The sequence below is a fragment of the Salminus brasiliensis genome, chromosome 15 (assembly GCF_030463535.1).
Source record: "Salminus brasiliensis chromosome 15, fSalBra1.hap2, whole genome shotgun sequence".
NCBI classification, from domain to species: Eukaryota; Metazoa; Chordata; class Actinopteri; order Characiformes; family Bryconidae; genus Salminus; species Salminus brasiliensis.
In genome coordinates this window covers 3669146-3693885 of record NC_132892.1, presented here as the reverse complement: position 1 = coordinate 3693885, position 24740 = coordinate 3669146, and the positions used below count along the sequence as shown (strand labels likewise).

At 42.9% G+C, this 24740-nt stretch overlaps 1 protein-coding gene across 2 annotated transcripts in view; it reads left to right on the top strand.

Annotated features, from left to right (window-relative positions):
* LOC140535393 (caskin-1) overlaps positions 1 to 24740 on the top strand; it is a 70289-nt gene that overhangs the window by 2416 nt on the left and 43133 nt on the right. The gene's annotated exons all lie outside the window — the stretch shown is intronic.

The following is a 24740-nucleotide window of genomic DNA, read 5'->3' as shown; positions in this document are numbered from 1 at the left end:
CTGAAGTCCGCAAGGACGGGCATAATTAGTAAATAAAGGAGTGCGGCGGTTGTTTGCGGAATGAATGTGGATGGTCTCGGGTCAAAAGCTGACACGCCTGACACAGTTAGTCCGGCAAAATCAGGCCTCCGATTTCTGGTCCAGCTCAGCTCAGAGCGAGCACCGTCTGAGCGCGTCCTCATTGTAGCCCAAGGTTTTGATAGTGTGGGCCTCTGAGGACCTGCCCTAGTCCTGTAAAATTCGGCGTTTATCGTCAGCTTAAGAAGCATCCAGGCCCAAGGTCATTTCGCTTAAGCACTTCTAATTGAATTATTACCCTAATTTGAGCCTCCTCATCCCACTTCTCATTATATTCTTTTGCAGGCTTCCATAGTCAGGCTGTCAGCTCAATAACGGCCTACCCTGGTTTGATCAAGTTGGCGTTCCTGTTTACGCTTCCCTCTCGTCAGTCTGTTTTGAAATCTACATCAGTTTAAGTGGGATCACTTAAACTGATTAAGTCTAAAAACTCTATAAACTCTATAGTTGAGAAACGCACTCAGTTCATTGTGTAGAATCAACGTTTTGCATATTTTGAGTTAAGGTAAATTTACCTAATTGAGTTATTCTAAGATGTTTCAGTTGAATATGGTGAAACCTTATAAGTAAAACTCATCAATTCTATTGCAAATTGGGTGTGTCCTTCCACCCCACACTCACCATTAGCGTGTAGTCATTCCCCCCAGGCTACCTTCCCATATGTGGTCATTTGGAATCTACACTGTGGTGGAGCTGCCTGGTGTCAGCATCTGTCGAGCAGTGTAGTCAGTAAACTGTGATGGGCCCTGTTGACCTCCCCTCCCCTGGTCCTCATATCTATAATCCAGTTTCCAGTCCTGAAATCAATCCATTAGGTTTCAATCAGGTTTTGCAGTGCTTCCATCAACACTGCCCTTGCCTTGGAAGACTGGGGTTTGGGCAGACACACCCACCAAACACCTGTAAGAGTCCTTGGGCAAGACTCCTAATGCTACATTCGCCTACCTGTGTAATATGATTGAGATGTAGGTCACGCTGGATAATGTAATGGACCAGTTTTGTGGACGTAGATTAGGACTGAATATCAATTAGGGTTTACATGTCAGATTGGATTGAGTTCGAAAACCCCCAGGTTTTTCTCAGTCATTTTAGTCCTGTCCGAATGCTAACATCAGGTGCAAATTGACCTGTGGGTAAATATTTTGTCATATCCTGCGGAAAATGAGTTTTTTGTAGCTTTTCTCAAGCATGGAGTCTCTCTATGAGATATCACTAAAATTTCAATATTATCATATCACATATATTATTATATTATTATAATCGCCAATCCCGTCTAAGTCATTTATGCTGAGATTTCTTATCTTGTGTGAATTGAAGTAAAATTACATCACTCCACATCCCCATGTAAAACAAATTTTGTCCACATTTTGATGGACAGGGATGTAAAGATTCAATTATTCCATTAATTCCATTAAATTAATATTAGCATTGCACTGATGCTGGCACTTACACATAGTATCAATATCGGCAATAGAGTGCACCGATACCATAAAGCTAACTGACGCTGACCTTTTTTTTTAACATAGAATTTTATATATATATATATATATATATATATATATATATATATATATATATATTATATAATTATTATTAATCTATTTTTAAAAATAGATTCTTTGCATGCTTTGTAATGAAACCAAATGTTTATACAACCAGTAAAAGACAGTCATAAATAGTTATTACCGTTAAACAGACATTTAATGGAACGTTCAGCACATTTTGTTTCCACTTGGTGTTTCTTTGGTTCTGAAACCAGAAGTTGAGTTTCAGCAACTTATTTAAAGGCCAGACACTGAAAGTTCAGTAACTTTTTACACAGAGACCTGAACCTGAAATGTGAAATTGCTGCAGAAGCACTTTTTAAAATAAAAAAAAAATTAAAACTTTTCAAACGTGCAGTTCCTCAACCAGTAAATGCTGTTTTTCTATCTTAGTAGATCTTACTGAAGATCAGATATAAAAAGGTACAACCTACAAAAAGTGGAACATTATAAATATTAGGATTTATAGCTGTCTATCGAGCAGATAGATGTCGACAGATACTTGCAAATCTGGTGTCGATATCGGGAAGGAAAAAGTGGTATCGGTGCATCCCTAATTAATATACAGAACAAGCTCATGAATTAGGCAACGTGAACACTCGCCACCTACTGGATAGGTTGTGAATTTACAGTTTACAGTGGATCACAGTGTCCTAATCTGTCAAAATGACGGAATGACCTTTCTGTCATTGTGAAGAAAATATTTACGTGACCACTGGTGAAGTGCCCCCAGCAATGGGCAGTAGAGCAACGGACTGCATTCTCTGGAGTGGTGGAGCTCCATCCAATACCGTAGGGATGTGAAAGAGTGCCAGCACTAATTGCCCAACATCAGTAGCCGACCTCATTACCGCTCTTGAGAGGCTATCAAAATGCAATCAAACCTTTATAGCAATGTTCCAAAATCTACCCTAGATATCAGAAACCACTCTGGACGTGCAGGTGTCCAGTTCCTTGTTTTCCTGTAAAGCTGAATTAGCATAATCACTAACATCATCATCAAGTCTTCTCCACCAAGTCCAACTAATGCTCACTTTATTATCCTTTGTAATTCTTTGACTGTTCTGACCGAGTGTGTATCCAGAAGACATTCCTGACCTTTGAAGGCTTTAATCTTCCTAAGACATGCCGTCTTGCGCCCCTGGGCGCGAGAGCACGTGACAGATGGGGAAGGAGAAGGAGAGTAAGCCATTGTCATTGTGAGTTTCTGAAGATTTCCTTTCCTTTTTGTGGTGACATTTGCTGGCTTTTCTGGAACAAATGAAAGGAACAGGAGATTTGTCAGCCATTCTCATATGCATCTCTCGCGATGTACTCGAGAAAATTTGGGAGCATGAAATAGGTTCCTGGCTTTAGGACATTCACAAATCCTTCATGAATGGCATAAAGCTTAGAGATGCTTCAAGTGGCAGAGACGTTCGGCATCAGGACTGGTTTAAAATTCCTTTCTCAAGTGACTCAAATCTAGTTTGTCTAGGTTTGTCTGGCCGTGGATTTCCAGAAATGAATATTGTGCACAAGCAGTGTCTTCTACACTCTAAAAACTAAAAGTTCTACAAAGGGTCCTTTGATAGATGCCATAGAAGAACCATTTTTGGAAGTTCTTGTTGGACGAAGAAGTTCTTTACCAATGTATTCCTATTATTCTTGTCCATTATTTTCTAAATGTTTGTGGACACCCCTTCTAATGAATGCATTCATTAATGCCACTAATGGCATTAGGTAGCATGGCTCAGGATTCGAGACCCTGGGCCAAACCTTCATTTTCAAAATTGCTTCAGGAAAATCAATCTTTGTGAAGCTGAAGATAAAGTTAGCAAGCAAGAAAGTTTCATTCCAATAAATCTATTCTGGTTGACTGTAAAATTAACTAGAACCTTTTTTGCAAAGCGTTCTATGTTCTGGAAGCATGGTGTGATTCTTCTACTCTGGTTTAGCTGGACCAAGCATTCCTAATGGCCCAATTTAGGCATTTCCAATTCCCAACGATTATCTAGGACTCCCCAGTCCCAGGATGCTACCAGACCAGCTCTGTTACATCAGCTTCTTTAGATGGTTTGAACATTGCTATTTCAACATTTCCACCAGAGTGAGGTCTCCTAGTGGGAATATTGGGCAAACTGGGAATTTGGGAAACCTTGAGGGACCTCAGCACTATTTCAGTGTTCCTTCAGGACTGGGTTGAGAATCACTGAAGTAGGTAATGGGCTAAGACAGACGGAAGCATGATGCCTTATTGCTGCTGTCCTTTAACTTCAAATCATCGTTGAAACAGAGACTATGGACCAAACCGAAGTGAGGATTTCATTACGGATCATTTTACAGATTTTTTAAGGCTCATTTAACTATATAACTGCTAACCATCTTTTGCAAAGTTTAATCAGCTTTTGTCTATTAGCATATTTCCCTCCTCCCAGTCTGCTACACTTTACAGCCATTCGTAAAGGCAAATGCATCAGTTATCTATACCATAGAAGTTCTTGGGTATTTTAAAGGTTCTTCACACTCATCTCTATGACAAACATGGTTCTTTATGAAACCAAGAGAAGTTCTATGGAATCACTCAAAGAACCAAGATTTTTGTTAAGAGTGTGAAGTGAATGACGTTGATTATCTGGTTACAGCGGTTACAGCTGTCAAGTGGTGGAACTTACATATTAGGCCGCAAGTAAACAGGTAGTTCTTGAAGGTTAAAGGATCTTGAAGCCAAGTTTCAGAAGGGCCAATCGCCAACTGGGTCAGAGCCCCTCTAAAACAGCAGGTCTTGTGGGGTGTTGAGGGTATGCAGTGGTCAGTACCTAAGGAAGGACAACCAGTGAGCCGACAGCAGGGTCATGGGTGCCTCATTAGGGCTCATTAAGCGAATGCTAGCCTGTCTGGTCTAAGCCCACAGAAGAGTCCATGCCTTGATGGGTCAGAGCTGTTTTGGGGACACAAGAGCTTTTGAGTGTCTTCTACAATCTAAAAACTAAAAGTGCTACAAAGGGTTTTTTGAGCGATGCCATAGAAGAACCATTTTTGATTCCATTTAGAACCATTTCTGTTTAAAGACGTTATTTACCAATGTAAAGATTTCTTGCACTCACCTCGTCTCTTCTACACTATTTTTTTTAAATGTTTTTGGACACCCCTTCTAATGAATGCATTCATTAATGCCACTAATGGCAAGGCAGCAAGGCTCAGGATTTGCGACCCCGAGCCGAACCTTAATTTTCAAAATTAGAAAATTTGAATTAGAAGATCATAATTATCTGAAAGTTTTATTCCAATAAATCTAAATAAATCTATTCTGGTTGACTGTAAAATGAACTGGAGCACTTTTCTGTGAAGCTTCCTATGTTCTGGAAGTATGGTGTGATTCTTCTTCTCTGATTAAGCTGGTTGCAGAAGTCTTTTAGTGTTTCCTAAATTTGGACCAAGCATTTTTAATGGCCCAATTTAGCCAGTTCCATTGCTGGCCATTTCTCGAGTCCATACCTTGATGGGTCAGAGCAAGGGGGAATTACACAACATTAGGCAGGTGCTTTTAATGTCATATTAAAAGGGTGGCTGAGGTCAGCACTCTGCTATTGCTAACCATCAGCACAGGTTTGTTTTTTTGCGTATTTATTTGCTGTAGATCAGTGGCTAGCAGTCAGGATTGGTTGGTCTTGGTAGAGATTATCAATGGCTGTATGATATATTTGCATAATCCATGCTGGGCACTGTAGTGGAATAATAACAAGTACTTCAGTTTATTTTGTATCACTTTTATCAGACCAACAACTGTAGAAAAGCATGGTAAGCGCAACGTCTCTCAAAGGGGATGAAACCACAGGTCTAGTGCCTCTGCTGGCTCGTTTGCAGTATGATGTGTAGCTCCGCCCTTTTTGAGTGACAAAACAATCCCATCCTATTTTTCATCCCATTTTCCATCTCCATATTCAGGGCCAATGGCATCTTATCAGTTGTTAGCCAGCCAGCTAACGTCAGCGTAGTTAGACGTGCTGGACTTGGTAGTATTTTTTTTTCTGGTTTGGGCCGAGTCCAAAATACTGTTCAAAACATTCAAACTTTTAATCGTCATCGGTGAGTGCTGATTCTCTCACAGCTCCAGCAGCTCAGGGGTTCAACTGGATCATAGTGGCTTTGGTTTTTCTCAGTGGCAAACAGAGCAAGCAGAGCTAAGTTTTCATCTTTAAGTTTTAAAATCAAGCTCTCACTTCAGATCTGAGAACATCCCCAGGCAGTTTTGATCCACCTTCCACTGTGAGGAGATGGCTGAGTGATGTCGGTCTGAAAGGAGGGTAGAGCTGATCACGAAGCTCTTACCGAAAAAATAAAACAGACACACCTCAACAGACCAACGGACAGACCACCCTGGGGTCCAGACCTCAACATCATGAATGTGTTTCAGAGGATTGGATGGTGAGAAGCAGAAGACATGGTGAGAACAATGCTCTGACGTCTTCTAAGGCTGTACGCAATCTCCCTGCAGTTTTCAGAACAGTCCCACCATAATGTTTGACAGATGAGGTGGCATGTTCAGGATCTTGCACAGGAGGTGTGTAAAGCTGTGATAAGGATGTGGATAAAGGGGACTCCTAACAACCATGCAAAAGATGGTAGATGGCCCAAACTGTATAGACCTCAACACCATTTATGGTGTTTCAGAGGATTGGATGGTGAGCAGCAGAAAATGCTCTAAACGTCTAAGACTGAACGTGTATGCTTTGGACCTGGGACAGGAAGCTGTTGGTCTAAAAGGATGAAAAGTTGACTAAGAAGCTCTTACTGAAAAAAGGAGACAAACGCATCTCTGACCAATGGACAGGCCACCCTACCGAGTCCAGGCCTCCACATCATTAAGTGTGTTTCAGAGGATTGGATGGTGAGAAGCAGAAGCATGGTAAGAAGCAATGCTCTGACACTGTATTTCGAAGGTGTGGAAAATCCATTTCCCTGCCATTTTCAGAGCACTCCCGCCACCATGTTTAACAGATGAGGTGGCATGCTTAGGATCATTGACAGGAGGTGTGGAAAAATCTTCTGCAGAAACTGATGAAACTGGGATTGGGAACTAATGAGAGAATGCTTAGGATGGTATGCGTATGTTCTTGGGCAGGACGTGTGGAAACATCTCCCTGCCATTATTACAGCACTCCCTCCACCATGTTTAACAGAAGAGGTGGCATGCTTAGGCAGATCTTTGGCAGTAGGTGAGTAGAAACTGGCTTCTACTCAGCGCAGTTGAGAGTAGAGTGTGGCTTTATCTCTCAGATGTGGAGGGGATGCTTGTAGGAGTCCTTCTTTCCAGGAGTGATAATTGGTCTGAAATTGTGTAGCTATCAGTAAGTGTGAAAGGCCTTGAACGAGCCTCCGTAGCCTCGCCACAGACGTGTCTAGACTCTCATTTGCAGTCCCAGTTGGTCTTCTTGTTTGGACCTGAGACTCTTTTTCCACCACTACCACAAATGTAGCCAAAATAGGCCTTCTCAGTGGCGGCTGCGGGTGGATGCGTCGCGGTTTGAAGATGTTAGCATGTCCCCCTGACCTTTCCATGCATTTCCAGGCCTCTTTTCTTCCATTTCCAGGGCATTTTCTGAGAGCCCAGAAGAAGAAGAAAAAAACCTCGGGAAAAAAAGAGACTTTTTAGGACAGCCTTTACAATTCCTAATGTGAATTTCCCTCATCAGAGCGTATCCGTTTATCTGTCCCAGTGCATCCTCTCAGGGCCTCTCTGCTGCTTAGCACTGTGTATGTGTGTGTGTTCGCAGTGTGCAGTGTGAGCTGGACATTCCAGAGCCAGCGAAGAGTATACGCCAGAACACATCAGCTCAACCAGCCGTGAACATCAATGCACAGAGAGAGAAACAGAGAGAGAGGGAGAGAGAGAGAGGGAGGGAGGGAGAGAGACACACAGAGTGATACACAGAGAGAACACCAGCGAATTCACCCCGAAGAAAAAAGAATGTGACCGTGCAGGACGCTGGAGACGAAAACTGTCTCACAACTTGGCAGGGTATCTTCAAAACACAGCAGATCACCTGCTGTATTTTAAAGAGACCTACCAAATATTTCACTGTAGCGTAGTTGTCGAAAATACATCTTACTAGTACTATTTGCTAATAAACCAAAAACATAATTATTATTATATTAATAAGCTGAGCAGCAGAAAATGCTCTAAACGTCTAAGACTGAATGTGTATGCTTTGGACCTGGGGCAGGAGGTGTGAAAAAAAACTGTTGGTCTGAAAGGATGAAAAGGTGACTAAGAAGCTCTTACTGAGAAAAGGAGACAAACGCATCTCTGACCAATGGACAGGCCACCCTACTGAGTCCAGGCCTCAACATCATTTAGTGTGTTTCAGAGGATTGGATGGTGAGAAGCAGAAGCATGGTAAGAAGCGATGCTCTGAGGCTGTATTTTGGAGGTGTGGAAACTCCTGCTGTTTTCAGAGCACTCCCGCCACCATGTTTAACAGATGAGGTGGCATGCTTAGGATCATTGGCAGAAGGTGTGGAAAACTCTTCTGCAGAAACTGATGAAACTGGGACTGGTAATGAAATAGGATTGTATCCTGCAGGGTGTTGCGACAGGACTCAGACTGTGAGAAGAGTACAGTACAGTGCAGTGATTGTCTCATTGGATGTATGGAAAATGAGTCGCAAAATGTAAATGATTGGCTAAAAGGAGCGATTGCAGTTGGACGTCTGAAGTGTGAAGGAAGTAGCTGAATCTGCAGGTGTATGGAAGCATACGGTCATAATGGTCTACCAGCAGTGGCAGAAATCCCAGTCTAGAGGAAATTCACAAAGCCACACTGCTCCATATGTTGATGGTCTGCAGTCCTGGTGAAGAACCTGTGCTGACTCTTAGAAGCAATTCTTGCCTGGTAGCGAAGCAATTTTCATTAGCAAGCTAAGAAACATGCTGGCGGTCCCAGTCCTTGAGTTTTCCTGTAGACTGGGATGGACTGGGACTGTAAAGGGGAAAAAGTAGTTACGTTCAGTAACGAGTCTATCAGACTCGTTCAGACAGTTTATTTGATCATATTTTCCATTATATTAACCATAACGCAGTCATCCTCAGGGTGATGTAATGTGGCAGTGGTATCTTTAAACTCTCCCAGCCCTACTGTGTAACGAATAAAGCCAGACAGGAGAGGTTTTCACTCCAGATCGAAGTCAAGGTGGGTCAAGCAGAGCTCTTAGCTGTCCAGGTTACTGCAGCAGCAGGTTTAGCTCTTGTCTTGGAGGCTGAATCATACCAGACCTGATTACTTTGCAGGTTTGGGGTTGGCTGACTCAGGTGCTGATTGTGCCCCTGTCGTTTTGTGTGAGTGCGGACAGCCGGCGAGATTACAGACTTACAGGCCAGATCTCTCTGAAAAAAAAGAATAATACCTTTACATAAACCAGAGCTGCAGCGTATCGCTATTCTGCTGCTACAGTATTCTGTATCCGGTGACCATTTTTAACATGAAAAGCTTCCTAGTGTCCTAACACCCCAGCAACCACATGGGGTACCACAGCAAGCACTTAACAACAACCTGAGACACATTAGCAAACATCTATGGTGCCACAGCAACTGCCTAGCAACCACAGGGCAACACTCAACCACTAAACATCCCCATTTCAACTACCTGAAATACCATTGCAACACTGTAGCACCCACCTAGTAAACACTTAGCAAAGACTATAGTAACCCTCGGGATACCATAGCTGCCACTTACTAAACATAGCAACACCATAGCAACCACTTAGCAACACTATATCAACAACCTGGGAAACCATAGCAACAACCTTGCAACACTTAGCAAAGACTATAGCAACCCTCAGAATACCATAGCCACCACTTTCTAACCATAGCAACACCATAGCAACCACTTAGCAACACTATAGCAACAACCTGGGAAACCATAGCAACCACCTAGCAACACTTAGCAAAGACTACAGCAACCCCGCGGGATACCATAGCAATCACTTACTAACCATAGCAACGCCATAACAACCACTTAGCAACACCATAGCAACAACCTGGGAACCATAGCAACCACCTAGCAGCACCATAACAACCAACTGGAACCAACATAGCAAACACTCACTAAGCGGAACACTATAACCACAACCTAGGATACCATAGTGACAATTTAGCAACCACCTGGGAAACCATAGCAACTACCTAGCAACCACTTAGCAGTAACATAGCAACTACTAAGCAAAACACTATAGAAACAACCTGGGATATCAAAGTAACCATTTAGCAACACCATAGCAGCCTCCTTGCAATCACTTAGCAACACCAAACCAACAGCTAGCAATACTATGGAATGTAGCAACAGTCTAGCAACTGCCTGGAAGTGGAATCCACATCAACTGCACATCGATTCTGTGTTTCCTTCAGAAACTGCAATTCTGTAGCTCCTCTTATTGACGTGGCGACGGCAGCATTTTAAACCGGATTAGGAGCGGCCAGGATGTGGCCTTGAGCTGGCTATCAGCCGTGTGCCGTCAGACCTGCCTTTCAGTCCAATCAATATACCCTCATCAGTAACATTGGCGAGGCCTATTCATCATTTCCACCAGGGACCGCATTTCAAACTTTCCCAATTTGGCGGGAAAAAATCACAACCTTGATCCAACAGAACCATCAAGTGACCAGCATGATGTTTCTTGTTGCCATAGCGACCCTGCAGCCTCAAATCTAGTGCTTTATAACATACAGTGTTACTAATGCCACTGTTTTCAGTTTTACTAGCATGCATTTTTTTATGATAGTTCTAGGATTGCTGGGGCATTTTCCCCCTACTTTGGTTTAGTTGGTTTTAACAATAATAATACGAATAAGAATAATAGGAATAATAAATCACCATTTGTAATGATTTTTTATTTCAGATTTACTTATACTGTTGAAATATTAACAAATATTATTATTTTTAATATAAAAACAATTTTATTGTTGTTATTATTATGATTATGATTATTATTATTATTATTAATAATAATAATAATAATACTTAATTATTATAATTAAATAACAATGTTTATTATTTTGTATTTTAGACTGATACTTTATTAAAATAGTAAAAAATATCATTTTAATACAAATATGTAGTTATTAAAATGAAAATTATTTACATTTGTAGAATCAGTTGATTTACATGAATTAGACTGTTGTAAAAGACTGAGCTTTTTTCATAATTAGGTTTGTTTAATAAAAGTGTTGTGGTTTTATAAAGGGCCTTTTAAAAAATGATATACCCACTTTAATACAAAGAAATAAGTATAAAAAATATCAAATCTGAGAAAAATGATTACATGAAATGGAAAAGCTTGATTAAAATATGACAGCAGAGAAATGAATTAATGGATGTTACTAGATGTTGAAATTATGTGGCTAACTCATTAAACCGGCTTTGTGAAACCCTGAAGCTATTCGAGGGTTAAGTCTAGATGCAGCACTGTATAGTGAAGTGCACCGTATTGCCAACTGCTGTCCATGGTCCTGAACATCTGCTGGACTTGTAATGAAGGTTTATTACAGCTTTGAAAGCTGAAGGTAAATCTGGAGTGTGAAAGTGTTACTCTTTCATGGCAGTACTGATAAGCCAAGCAACTGATATATTGTTTTTTTAATGCTCAGAATAATGTGGTCAGGTCATCAACTTAATGAAAAGCATAACAGAATATTGTGGACTACATTTCTCATTTAATGGAAACTCTCCAATTAAAATCTAATCCAGAACTAGTCTTAATACGTCTCCAGGAAACCAAGCCCAAAGTGTTCTTGTAGTTGGACCACCAGGGGCATGGAGAACACCATTCTCCCAAATGATCTTCTCACAGTATGGAATAGGGCTGCAACAAGCGACTAGTTTAATAGTAAAACATCTGCCGAGTATTCAAATTAATAATTGACTATTTGGTTTATATAAACCAATATATGTGTAAATTACAAAATAATGAGCTTTTACATTTAGCTTGATATTGTTTTATGCATTTGCTAACTAACAATAAAAAAACTAGTTGAATAACTTTCCTGCTAAAATAAAACTGTGTTTCCTGTTAAAATTGAAAACCAATAAAATAACAAAACTAAAATAGGTTTCCCAAAATTTCTGATCATTAAAAAATGTAATTCTGCCTTTAGTTTGAAAGTATTTTGTGTTACTGCCTAGTTTGTATTAGTGACTTTTATTTTGACACGGTCTGTCTGTTTATTGATATTAGTTGCTTTATTTTGACATGGTCTGTTTGTTTATTTGTATTAGTGGCTTTTATTTTAACATGGTCTGGCCGGCGCCACAATACTGGCTACCCTTCTCAGCTTTTTATTTTGTTGAAGGGCAGGGCTTTGTCCGTAACCAGCAAGCTGATTGGCTGTTTTGTCGATGGGCGGGGCTTTATTCAAAACTGTATTACAATCTGTTTGTTTATTTATATTAGTGGCTTTTTTTGACAAGGTCTGTTCGTTCATTTATATTAGTGGCTTTTATTTTGACATGGTCTGTTTGTTTATTTGTATTAGTGGCTTTTATTTTGACATGGTCTGTTTGTTTATTTGCATTAGTGGCTTTTATTTTGACATGGTCTGGCCGGAGCCACAATACTTTTTATTTTGTTGAAGGGCAGGGCTTTGTCCGTAACCAGCAAGCTGATTGGCTTTTTTTGTCGACGGGCGGGGCTATATTCAAAACTAGCTTGCTGATTGGCTCTTTTTGTTGAATGGTGGAACTTCCGTAACCAGCATGTTAGGATACAGTATGAGATCAAAGAACCAACAGGATCAAATCCACTACATTACAATGTAGTACGATATGTTAGAGGGTGACAGTTATGAGACAGTGTGACAATATTTTATAATGTTTTATGATATGATATTTAATGTTTTATGATATGATATTATGCGATATGATATTATTACATAAAAAAATGGTGTGCCTTTCCCTCTTGGATAACTAAAGATCTGCAGGATCCTACACTACATGTCGAAAAGTTTGTGGACACCCCTGCTAATGAATGCATTCACCTACTGTAAGCCATACCCACTGCACATGTGCAAATGCACACACACACACACACACACACACCCTATTGGCATCGTGCTGCCTAAAGCCAGGCGTTGGCTAAAGGGGTATAATAAAGCCCCCCAGCATTGAGGAGCTGTAGAGCAGTGGAAGAGCTGTGTTCTCTGGAATGATGGTGATGGTGGTGCTCCATCCAGTACTTTTGGGACGGGTTGGGGATGAGGTGGGGTGGTGCTCATCCAACATCCTGACCTCACTAACACTGAGGTCGCTGAATGCAATCAGATCCTCACAGCAATGCTGCTCCTGCAAAACCTTGTTGAAAGACGTAGGCTCTATTTAATGCCCTTGATTTCAGAAGAAATGAGCAGGTGTCCCAATACTTTTGTCCATATCAGCCTACCTGTCTACAATATGTTGCTTTATGTGTGTGTGTGTGTGTGTGTGTGTGTGTATTTGTGTGTGTGTAGGTCGACACGTTTAAACAGGCAGTGTGCTGACATGCCATTAAGCTTTTCTGCTGGTCAAGTTAGTTGCCATGGTACTGGGGAACATCTGCATATGCACTCTACTCAGTATGTGTGTGTGTGTGTGTGCGCCTATGTGTGTGTGTGTGTTGTGTGCGGTCATGTGCCAAGGCTGAATGACATATTGCAGTATGATTTATCCTCTGAGATCCTGAGGATCATGTGTGTGTGTGTGTGTGTGTGTGTGTAAGCATACATGTTGGAGGAGGGGTACTGGAGTGTTTATGTTAACACACTTATTTGTCTGGTTTGGCATTATGAGAGACACAGCTAGCAGGTGTTATGTAGTGCACACACACACACACACACACACACAATATTTTTGTGGTGATGGTGTGTGTGTGTGTGTTGCCTTTGATTGATTGATGCTTACAGGATTAAGGGAGCACACCAGGGTTGTTCCGGCGTAATCTCTGTCTGCTGCGTTTCTGTTGTGCTGTCGATTAGCGCAGACCGCAGAGGTGGGCGATACACACTCAGAGTGATGTCACAGATTATTTTCCATTTTTCCAACATTTCTATGATATAAGGATGATAATATCCCCTCAGAACAACAGGATATTATGTCCCTACGACCCAAAAAAGCAACAGCCATAAAGGCTCTCGGGTGGCACAACTGTCTAAGCACTGGTTGGATGCCACAGCCATCTGTAGCTGTGCAGTGCAGGCAGCTGTCTTGGCTGACGTAGCATGACTAGCAGCTACGGGCCGTGTCCACTGCAAGGGTAGTAGTGAAAAAATGAGCTGAGGGATAGCATGATAGCATGATGCTGCCAGAAACGTTCAGCTGGCTTCAACTTAAAAAATATTAAAAATTTACCTAATTTTCTACCTAATTTGGAAGGCCAATTACCCAGTCCTCGTTCATGAGAACTGCCCCAATCACTAGCAACACTAGGAAGCCAGCCACTGCCTCTTTGTGAACTGCTGCTAATGCAGCACCGCTAGGTAACCAGCGCCCCCCAGAGGAAAGCACTGCTCCCCAGCTCCGATACAACAGCTAACAGACGCCTGTCTTGACCAGCTTCCCACTAGAAGTGATGTAGGAAGGGGGAGGGTGGAGTGTCATCAACCCACCCCAAGGCCAGTTGTGCTCCCTTCGACTGCGGCTGCTGATGGCGGCAAGCAGCATGACCCGGGACAAGAGCGGAAAGACAAGTATATGGGTTGTATCGGTTCCCGGAGTGTTCTTGGAGAGCAGACAGCAGATCTTGAGGTTCTTGATCCTGTATCGACGATCCGTCGTGTAGCAGTGTAATCCTGATTAGGTGCAAAAGTGTGAAAAGTGGAGATACGAGGGTTTAAAAGACTTCTACAGAAGCTGAAGTATCAACTGAAGCTTTTTACTCCAGTAAAAGTGTAAAAGTACTGGTTTCAGAACGACTTCAAGTAGAAAAGTAAAAGTAATGGAAGGAAAACGAAGGCCGAAAGCTTAGGCCGCGCCACAGGGGTCTATAGGTCTATAGTCCCCTCCCCAAAACCCATTCCTCTAAAAGCCATAATGAGGAGAATGATCTATTAAAATGTTGATGTTAAAAATGTTGGGCTGCACTAGGCTCCTGTTTCAGCTGCAGATCTGCCCATTGAAAATGAAGCATTTCAGTAATATCAGCTCTATTAAAGGAGCGTCTCTGTGCTCTACTGAGCATTAACATGAGCTTCATGGAGGAAAATATGAGGAGTCGTTGTCTAGAAGTTTTGTAACACTGAAGAAAGTCAGACTTCAGAGGCGTGTGATCAATAAGCTTTATTGGAGTGTAAATGTGGGGCTCAGTCGGGACGACGTTTCACTGCAGGTCTCTTGAGTCTCTGCTACGGACACAGTCTTCATACTAGACTACAGACGTCTGCTGTGAGCTCGCTGACAGGTGCAGGTATGATGGATCGCTTACGAACCAATAGGGAGTCAGAATGGTGTATGTTTATACCATACTTCTCATCCAATCACGATCAGACTCACACTTTCAGGATGGAGAGATTTATCAAATAAAAAGCCGTAATGAAAACAAAGGGAAATGAAATAGGAGGAACGAGGCTGTTTTTAAAATGTAAGGAGTAGAACGTTCAGATAATTGGGTGAAAATATAAAAAAAAAAATAGTAAAAAGTCGCTGAAAAATAAATAATTACTGCAGTAAAGTTTAGATAACCAACATTTCTACTACTGAAGTAAGGTAACAAAGTATCTGTACTTCACTACTTGACCCCTCTGTTAGTGTGAAGTGTACAAGGACGTGTAGTGTGAACCGGGCAGTAGCGAACTCGGGTATCAAACCCACAACCTTGTGAAAAACAGCTGGATGTCAATAGATAACACACTAATCTATAGATTATGGATTTTAACGGATTAATTAAAAGATACATAACGTTGGCATCAGCAGCCGGAGCCTGAGAGAGCACAATTGACCGTCCGCCCGCTGGATTAACAAGGATTAACCCTAGTCCACTCTAGTCCACTGCTAGGCTTGGACTGTCTGGCTAACCTATAGGTTTAATTTGATGTATATATATATATATTATAGGAGGCTATAGTAAGCCTGTCTTACACACACTAACACACGAACACATCCTCTGAGCTCCACGTAAACTGACAGTCACGTGTATGACATGTGAGGTCAGAGAAGTGGAAAATAAAAAACCTCTCACAGAAAAACACACCCGCTATTCCATCCCTCTGTCTCTCTCTCACTCGCTCTCGCTCTCTCTCTCTTCGCAGTCCGCCTGGTCAAGCTCCAGGCCATTAAACTGGACATTCACTGAATAGAAGAGATGGTGGTGGTGGAGGAGGGGTTGAGGGGTGGTGGGGATTGAAAGCAGTGCACATGTGTATGTAAATATAGCACAGGCCCTCCTCCTGCATTGGAAAAGGCTTCGGACGCAGAGCTAATGTGGAGAAGGCGCTGGGGGGCTGGGGGGCTGCGCTGGCTGACGGTTTGAGCTAGTCCTCTGTCTTCATTATTCCATTATTCCACTTTGGAGCAGTTCTGGAGCAGTTCCACAGCATGATGCTACCGCCACCATGCTTAACAGTTGCTACAGTGTTCTTGGGGTTGATCTCCTCTGATCATATCTCCGCTCACTGTGGCCAAACAACTTCGTCCACATATCAGTATATATATATGGTGGCACAAGGGGTCCTAAGCAGGTGGTATTAATGTTATGGCCGATCCTTGTATAGAATACATGCCCTGGCTTTCTTGCTTTCTAGTTTAGTTAGTATTAGTGCCAGATACCACAGCAAGGACACCTTCAGAGGTCTTGTGGAGTCCATGCCTCGAATGGTCAGATCTGTTGTGATGGCGTGAAGGGGGACCTACTCAATATTAGTCGGGTGGTGTTAATGTTATGGGTGTATAGATTCCCTGCACATGTCGTGGTGGGTGCTGGTTGGGTTCAGGTTGGGTTCAGGTTGGGTGCTAGTTGGGTGCTGGTTGGGTTCAGGTTGGGTGCTAGTTGGGTGCTGGTTGGGTTCAGGTTGGGTGCTGGTTGGGTGCTGGTTGGGTTCAGGTTGATTTCAGGTTGAGTGCTGGTTGGATTCAGGTTGGGTGCTGGTTGGGTTCCGGTTGGGTGCTGGTTAGGTTCCGGTTGGGTGCTGGTTGGATTCAGGTTGGGTGCTGGTTGGGTTCCGGTTGGGTGCTGGTTAGGTTCCGGTTGGGTGCTGATTGGATTCAGGTTGAGTGCTGGTTGGGTTCAGGTTGGGTGCTGGTTGGGTGCTGGTTGGATTAAGGTTGGGTGCTGGTTGGGTGCTGGTTGGATTCAGGTTGGGTGCTGGTTGGGTGCTAGTTGGATTCAGGTTGGGTGCTGGTTGGGTGTTAGTTGGATTCAGGTTGGGGGCTGGTTGAGTGCTGGTTGGATTAAAGTTGGGTGCTAGTTGGATTAAGGTTGGGTGCTGGTTGGGTTCAGGTTGGGTGCTGGATGGGTGCTGGTTGGATTCAGGTTGGGTGCTGGTTGAGTTCAGGTTGGGTGCTGGATGGGTGCTGGTTGGATTCAGGTTGGGTGCTGGTTGGATTCAGGTTGGGTGCTGGTGGTGCTACAAATGGTTCTCTAAAGATACCATAGAAGAACCTTTTGGTTCAATAAAGAACTGTGTTTGTCCTAGAGATGTGTGAATGTGAAGAACCTTTGACAGACCCCAAAACTTTGCTCTTAATGTATAGGTTCTTTATCTTCTACAAAAAAGATTCTTTATGGAACCAAAAGTTGTGGTTCTTCTGTGGCATTGCTCAGAGAACCTTTCGTAGCACCTTCATTTTTCAGAGTGTAAGGGAGCTCCACAAGCCGCTGTAAAAGTCCCATTTTTCCAGATAAACAAGAAGCAAACATTTCATTTATATGTTTGTATCCGACTGTGTGTGTGTGTGTGTGTGTGTGTGTGTGTGTGCGCGCGCAGAGGGGGGGTTGTGTGTGTGCCGTTCAGATTACGGCGTCCCAGATTATGTTCTAGAGCAGGAGGATTAAATGATGACTTTAAAAAAAAGATAGCTGGTCAGATTGGGTTTTATTATAGTTCTGTTTTCTAGATTCGCGTTAGTCCCAAAATATTTAGTGGTTTAGAGTTCGGTGTGTTCAGGGAATGTTATATGTTAACATGTATTACCTCTGTAAATTAGGACTGACCCAGTCCAATCCCGAAAGATCAGAATCAGAGCCAGTGCAGTCCTGTAATGCACAAGTTTAAGAAGTATTTGTAGTATTGAAACTATCTGAAGTATTGGTTGCGTACCAAGGTCTGGATTTTTCTAGGTACCGGCCGAATTATGTGGAAACTACTGGGTATCGATTCCTGTCAAATCAATCAATTTAAGACTACAAGACTTTGTCACTCTGCACTGTGTTTCAACTAAGGTCCAAAATTTCAGAAGTATCCGAAATATCTGAAGTATAAGGCTGGGTACCGAAGTCTGGATTTGTAAGGGTGCCAACTGAATTATGTCGGTACTACTGGGTACCGATTTACATGCCTAATTTCGGTCCCAGCGACATCATCACTCTGCAGTTTGTTTCAACCTAGGTCCAAAATCTCGGAAGTATCAGAAGTTTATGAAATATCGGAAATATCAGAAATATCAGAAGTATAGGGTTGTGTACCGAAGTCTGGATTTGTAATGGTACTGACCGAATTATGTCTGTACTACTGAGTACCGATTTACGTGCCTAATTTCGGTCCCAGCGACATCGTTACTTTGCAGTGTGTTTCAACCGAGGTCCGATATCTCAGAAGTATCGGAAGTTTAGAAAGTATCGGAAACATCAGAAGTATAGGGTTGTGTACTGAAGTCTGGATTTGTAATGGTACTGACCGAATTATGTCTGTACTACTAAGTACCGATTTACGTGCCTAATTTCGGTCCCAGCGACATCATCAGTCTGCAGTGTGTTTCAACCGAGGTCCGAAATCTTGAAAGTATCGGAAGTTTAGGAAGTATCGGAAATATCCGAAGTATAGGGTTGTGTACCGAAGTCTGGATTTGTAATGGTACTGACCGAATTATGTCGGCCCTACTGAGTACCGATCTACATGCCTAATTTCGGTCCCAGCGACATTGTTACTTTGCAGTGTGTTTCAACCGAGGTCCGATATCTCAGAAGTATCGGAAGTTTAGAAAGTATCGGAAACATCAGAAGTATAGGGTTGTGTACTGAAGTCTGGATTTGTAATGGTACTGACCGAATTATGTCTGTACTACTGAGTACCGATTTACATGCCTAATTTCGGTCCCATCTTAACACATAGTCAGCGCAATGGCGAGCCGAAAGTGCTCTCAAGTGTGGTCACATTTTTTAAAAACATTTTTTTGCAAAGCTGGCCATGTCGAACCTGAGACACCAGACACCTGGCATCTAAAGTACATCTAAAAGCTGAAAGTGGACAATATTTGATATCCTGAAAGCCAGTTTCCCCACACCACCCACTTGTCTCTCTGCAGTGCTAACCCTCCAGTTCATAGCAGGCCTGTGCCATGGTGGTTCTTGGGTTTTGACAGATTGGTCTTCCCCCAGACCTCGGCAAAGCGGCTACACCTCCCAGTAATCTACATACGTTACATTTGCAAAAACGTATGTTTGGACTTGTGATTGCTTATAAATGGCTCCGAGAGACATTCCTGACTTGTGTAGATCTACGATCGTCATTCTCAGATCTGCTCCGAGCTCCTTGGACTTCCCCATTGCAGTGTATGTTGGTCAGTCGAATGAGTTCTGTCATACTAAACCTTTTTATAAGGTACAGATGCTAGCTGTAGTCCATCATGATCACTGTCAGGAAGGTAAGAGGCCTTGGTCTTGCATGGGTATTTTGTGACCTTCTATGTATAATGTGGACCCTGCGTTGATTCCAGAAGGCCCTACAAAGCCCTACAATTTGCACTTGTGTGCCAAATTCTGGACATTCATGTCCATGATGTGTGTATGCAAACTTTCTTTGTGAATTTCCCCACTGCGGGACTAATAAAGGATTATCTTATCTTTCTTACCAACTGTAAATGTCCATTTCCTAGTCAGCGAGTGGTCCTGCTCCACAATTTCCACAAAGTTTCGTTGCTTGCGCTCTTGGGTGTGTTCACTTGAGTAGCTTTATCCCATCTCAGAATGCTGACTCCGCTGATAGTCGAACAGTTTTACGGTGCTTTTGTGGACGGACGTGGCGCACAGCTTATGTAATTTGGCCTGTGCTGGTACTCCTCGCTGGCTCTTAAAGCTATGCTAATGCTGGCTACACGTCTTACTCAGTGCCCTCCGGGGGCTGGCAGCTCAGTTAGTCATGTTATGTGCACTGTGTGTCCCTTGGATCTACGTCAGTATCAGTGAGCGTAACTGATTGGTCATGCTTTTGGCCTGAGGCAAGTCTTTTATATCCTTTAATGATTTCGCCGAAGGGATGCTGGTCCCAGATCTGTATAATTGAGGTGTGTAGACTTAGAGCTGCTAACAAGGCTTATATTAGATGATTGGCCATGAGAAAGCTTTTGTGAATAAATAAAGAAGATTCATCCACACTATGTGGACAAAAGTATTGGGACACCTGCTCATTCAGTGTTTCTTCTGAAATCAAGGGTATTAAAAAGAGCTTTTCCTGCTTTTGTTGGAGCAACTGTCTCTTTTGTCCAGGGAGGAAGGCTTTCTACTAGATTTTGAAGGAGCATTGCTGTGAGGATGTGATTGATTCAGCAACAATCAGAGCGTTAGTGAGGTCAGGAGGTTGGAAGAGGATCTCCACCCCACCTCATCATCCCCAACTTTTCCCATCCTTTATTCCAGAGACGTCCCACAGTTAGTTCCACTGCTCCACAGCTCAATTCTGGGGGGCTTTATACCCCTCTGGCCCTCGCCTGGCATTATTAGACAGCATGTTGCCAGTAGGTTCATGGTTGTCTGCTCCAGAGAGTCCTATTCTATTGGCAGTACTTCTCTACAGGGACTAGACAAGCTGTGTATGTGTGTGTGTGCATTTGCACATCTGTGTCAGCATTGGGTGCAGCTTAAAGTAGCTGAATGCTTTCACTAGAAGCAGTGTCCACAAACATATGGTGTATATAGATGGACGGATCCTGATTGTCTATGAAGAAGCTGATCGTTTGGTTTAACACTGGCGTACTGCCGACAGCGTTGACGTGAACCTGACCTCCTTTCATGATTTAGGAAGCAATTAAAGAAATCTACTGCAATCAGAAGCGCTTTAAAGAAGATTCTGCACTGAGCGCAGAAGCAAGCTGACCACATTAGTGAACGCCTCAGGTTCAGTGGTCCTATTTATGGATATTCAAGCAGTTTAGTGTTTATTTAGGCCCTGTTTTGTGGCGTAATTGCTGCAGGAGCACTGAGAGCAGCAGGCCTCGGAGTCTTCGATTACTTCAAAAATAAAGATGCTACATAGCAATTTCTTAGAAGAACCACTTGTAGTTCAGAGCAAATGTAAGTTAAGAAGCTTTAGAAGCTTGTAAATGTTTAAAGAACCTTCACTAGCTAATGTGATCATTTATCTGCTAAGCAAAAAGTTGTAATCCCTGACAGAACCAATCAGAATCTTCATTTTAGCTTAGGGCGGGACAACAAAGAGTAAAACCCAAAGGCAGAACCAGTCAGAATCTTTATTTCAGTTGGGGGCGGGACAACAAAGAGTAAAACCCAAAAGCAGAACCAGTCAGAATCTTTATTATTGGGGGCGGGGCAATAAAAAGTCAAACTCGACCAGAACCAATCAATATCTTCATGTCAGCTTAGGGCGGGACAACAGAGTAACACTCAGATGCATAACCAATCATAATCTCTATTTCAGCGTGGGGTGGGACAACAAAGAGTCAAACTTAAAGGTATAACCAGTCAGAATCTTTATTTCAGTTGGGGAGGGGCAACAAAGAGTAATACCCAAAGGCAGAACCAATCAGAATCTTCATTTCAGTTTAGGGTGGGACAACGGAGTGAAACTCAGAGGCATAACCAATCATAATTTCTATTTCAGTTGGGGGCGGGACAATAAAGAGTCTAATTCAGCCAGAGCCAATCAATATCTTCATGTCATCTTAGGGTAGGACCATAGAGTGACACTTAGATGCAGAACCAGTCAGAATCTTCATTTCAGCTGGGGGTGGGACAACAAAGAGTAAAACCCAAAGGCAGAACCAGTCAGAATCTTCATTTCAGCTGGGGGCGGGGCAACAAAGATTCAAACTAAGAAGCATGGGCATCATTGGACCTTCCAACAGGACAGTGATCAGGAACAGGAAGCACCCCCAAAGTCCACAAAGGCTTTGTTTCAGAAGAAGTCCTTGAGGATTCTGGAGTGTCCAGAAGCTGGTGTCTGGCTTGAGATTGGACTGCGGGTAATAGGGCCTGTTACCTCCTCACTGCTGTGAGCTGGGAATAAAGCCAGTTAATGGGACCTAGAGGACACCATACATACCCTGATAGAACACAGCGGTAAAAACAAAGGATCGGAACTAGATCTGTCTTAGAATAGCCGATATCTGAGGTCTCTCAACCCCCGAATTCTTATATCGGTGCATCCTGATAGATAACAAACCTGATCTGGCTGAACTGCTGAAACCGAAAAGCCAGTCCCGTGGTGTGACATGAGCTCTGGTGTGCATGTAGAAATGATTTACGGCCCAGCGCTACCCTAAATGCTAACTACATGCAAATAGGTAAAGTTTAAACCCCAGAGATCAACACAGGGAACGCGTATCGTCCTGGATCCTGAGCCGACACCGGGCAACCAATCATTATTATCCTCGTGATTAAGGTCAAGGTTTCCATGGAAACAATCTCCTATGAGTTTGCAGCGATAATGATATGAATAATTTATCACGCTGAACGGATTATCATTCTGCTTCCAAACACCTCACGCTGAGTGTGTATGTGCCGACGCATCCGTGTGTGTATGTGTGTGTATTAAGTGCCTTCCTTGAACTTCCTCTTCCTTCTCTATACAGCTGACTCCACCTTACCATAGGTTACCGTGGAGATTTGGTTTCATAGCAACTCCAGGTGAGGAGTTGCCATGGTAATTTTGTCATGTTCTGTCGTTAGCATCACACTGACATTTAGTTGGCATGGCAGTGCTCATTAGAGGACTTTTGAGTGACGTACGAAGCAGTTCCAGGTGAAGAGTGAGGGAGTGTGTGTGTATGTGTGTGTGTGTGTGTGTGTGTGTGTGTGTGTGTGTGTGTGTGTGTTCAGGCCTAAGTATAAACAGATCCTCACCACAACCATCACTAATTGAGCTCGCTTTAGTCTCTACTCCGCCATGACTGCATTATTCTCATAATTACTATCAGTTTAATAGGCCCTACAATAGAACCCTGTGGGACAAAATAGCGCAAAAAGGCCTGAAGCAAAAGTTTGGGCACCCCGTGTGGTCAGTTTAGGAACGAGTATCACAGCTGGTTAGCGCTATTTTTTTTGTTGTAGCAGCTACGAGGCTTTCTGTTGTTGTTTAGGGGACTTTTCGCTCATTCTTCCTGCACATGGCTTCTAGTTCTGCAAAATGTTCTTGGGTCGTCTCGCTGCTCTGCTCCTTTGAGATGATGGTCAGGGTGGAGGACTGTGAGGGTCAAGGGAAAACCTTAAAATCCACAGTAGATCCACAGCTTTTTTCACGGACGGTATAATGTTGGCTTGCTTTCGGAATTTGCTGGTATCAGCTCGGACTGCCCAGAAGAGGCAATTTCACTGACGTACTGACAACCCGAGGACTACACCTTGTATCTGTGCTGCCGAGAGGGACTGTAATCTTAGCTAAGCTACAAAATTAGCCTAAAGGGAAGTAGTATGACGACATACTGAGGTATTAATGCTCATGTCTAAGTCCGTAGCGTTAGCACGTCCACTTACTATCACCACTGAGGAATTGGCAGTGCTCCGGCCTCACCCAGCATCGCTACCATGGTGTTAGCATCACTATCATGGCATTGTTACCTGATCCCTTCACATCCAAACACTAGTGAATACGGGGTCTACATCTTAAGGCTTGAGTCCTTCACCAGGCAGGGTCACAGGAAATGCTACAGGAAACATAATGAAGGTCATTTTGGCTCCAACTCCACACCGTTCTACGCAGCCAATGGCAGTCCAGCAAAACTAGGCTTGCCAAGTTTGAACCGTGCACCTCCAGAGTCTCCAGAGTCTGCTAATTCTTCCTGAATGCCCCCTTTCTGAGGTATAAAGCCCCCCATTATTGCTTTTCTGATCTAATGGAGTTCCATCCAGTACATACTGGGACTGATGCTCTTGTGTGGCTGGACGCAATCAAATCTTTGCAGCAATGTTCAACAAAAGTGTGCAGTGTGACGTCTTCCCAGAAGAACGGAAACCCCCCTATTGGGACCATTGGTTTGAGAGGAAGCGCTAGAGGAGCAGGTGTCCGGTAGTTTCTGGACATGTTTGGGGTTTCCTCCTTCATCAATGCCCACCCAAACCTCGTAAGACCACCCTTCCGATTGCAACAATTAAACCCCTTTAATCCTGCTGTATTTTAATGGGAGATCAGGCCATGAAGAGCACTTAATTGGCTGATGGATCATAATCAAATCAAAACCTCTGAGCATGAATAATAAAGAGGCGTTTGTGCACACAGGATGGATTCATAAGTATGGTAAATATAATGGAACGATTATTAACACACACACACACACACACACACACACACACACACAAAGAAATGCCTCTCAGGTTTGTCTCACTCTCATTCTCTCTCATTTTTTCCTCTGCCTTCTCTCCACCACACCCCACAACCCCCCCCCCCCCCTTTTTTTTTTCTGTCTCACACTCCCTCTGAGAAAGCTGCCATCTGGACCACTCTCATTTTGGACACACATACACACACACACACACACACACTCACACACATACACACAGCGTAAATCTGGCATGCTGCTTTCACATCTGGAGATAAATAAATAGAGGCACAGAGATGGAACGGTAACGGCATCTGATTGTAAAGTGTAAAATTAAATACGGTGCTGATGCTTCAGCACTGCTCTGGTCTTTTGTTAATCTGCTGGAATTTAGTGCATTTATGTGTGTGTGTGTGTACTTGTGTGTGTGTGGTTGGCTAATGAGCAGCTGTGATGAAAGTTTTATTTGAGT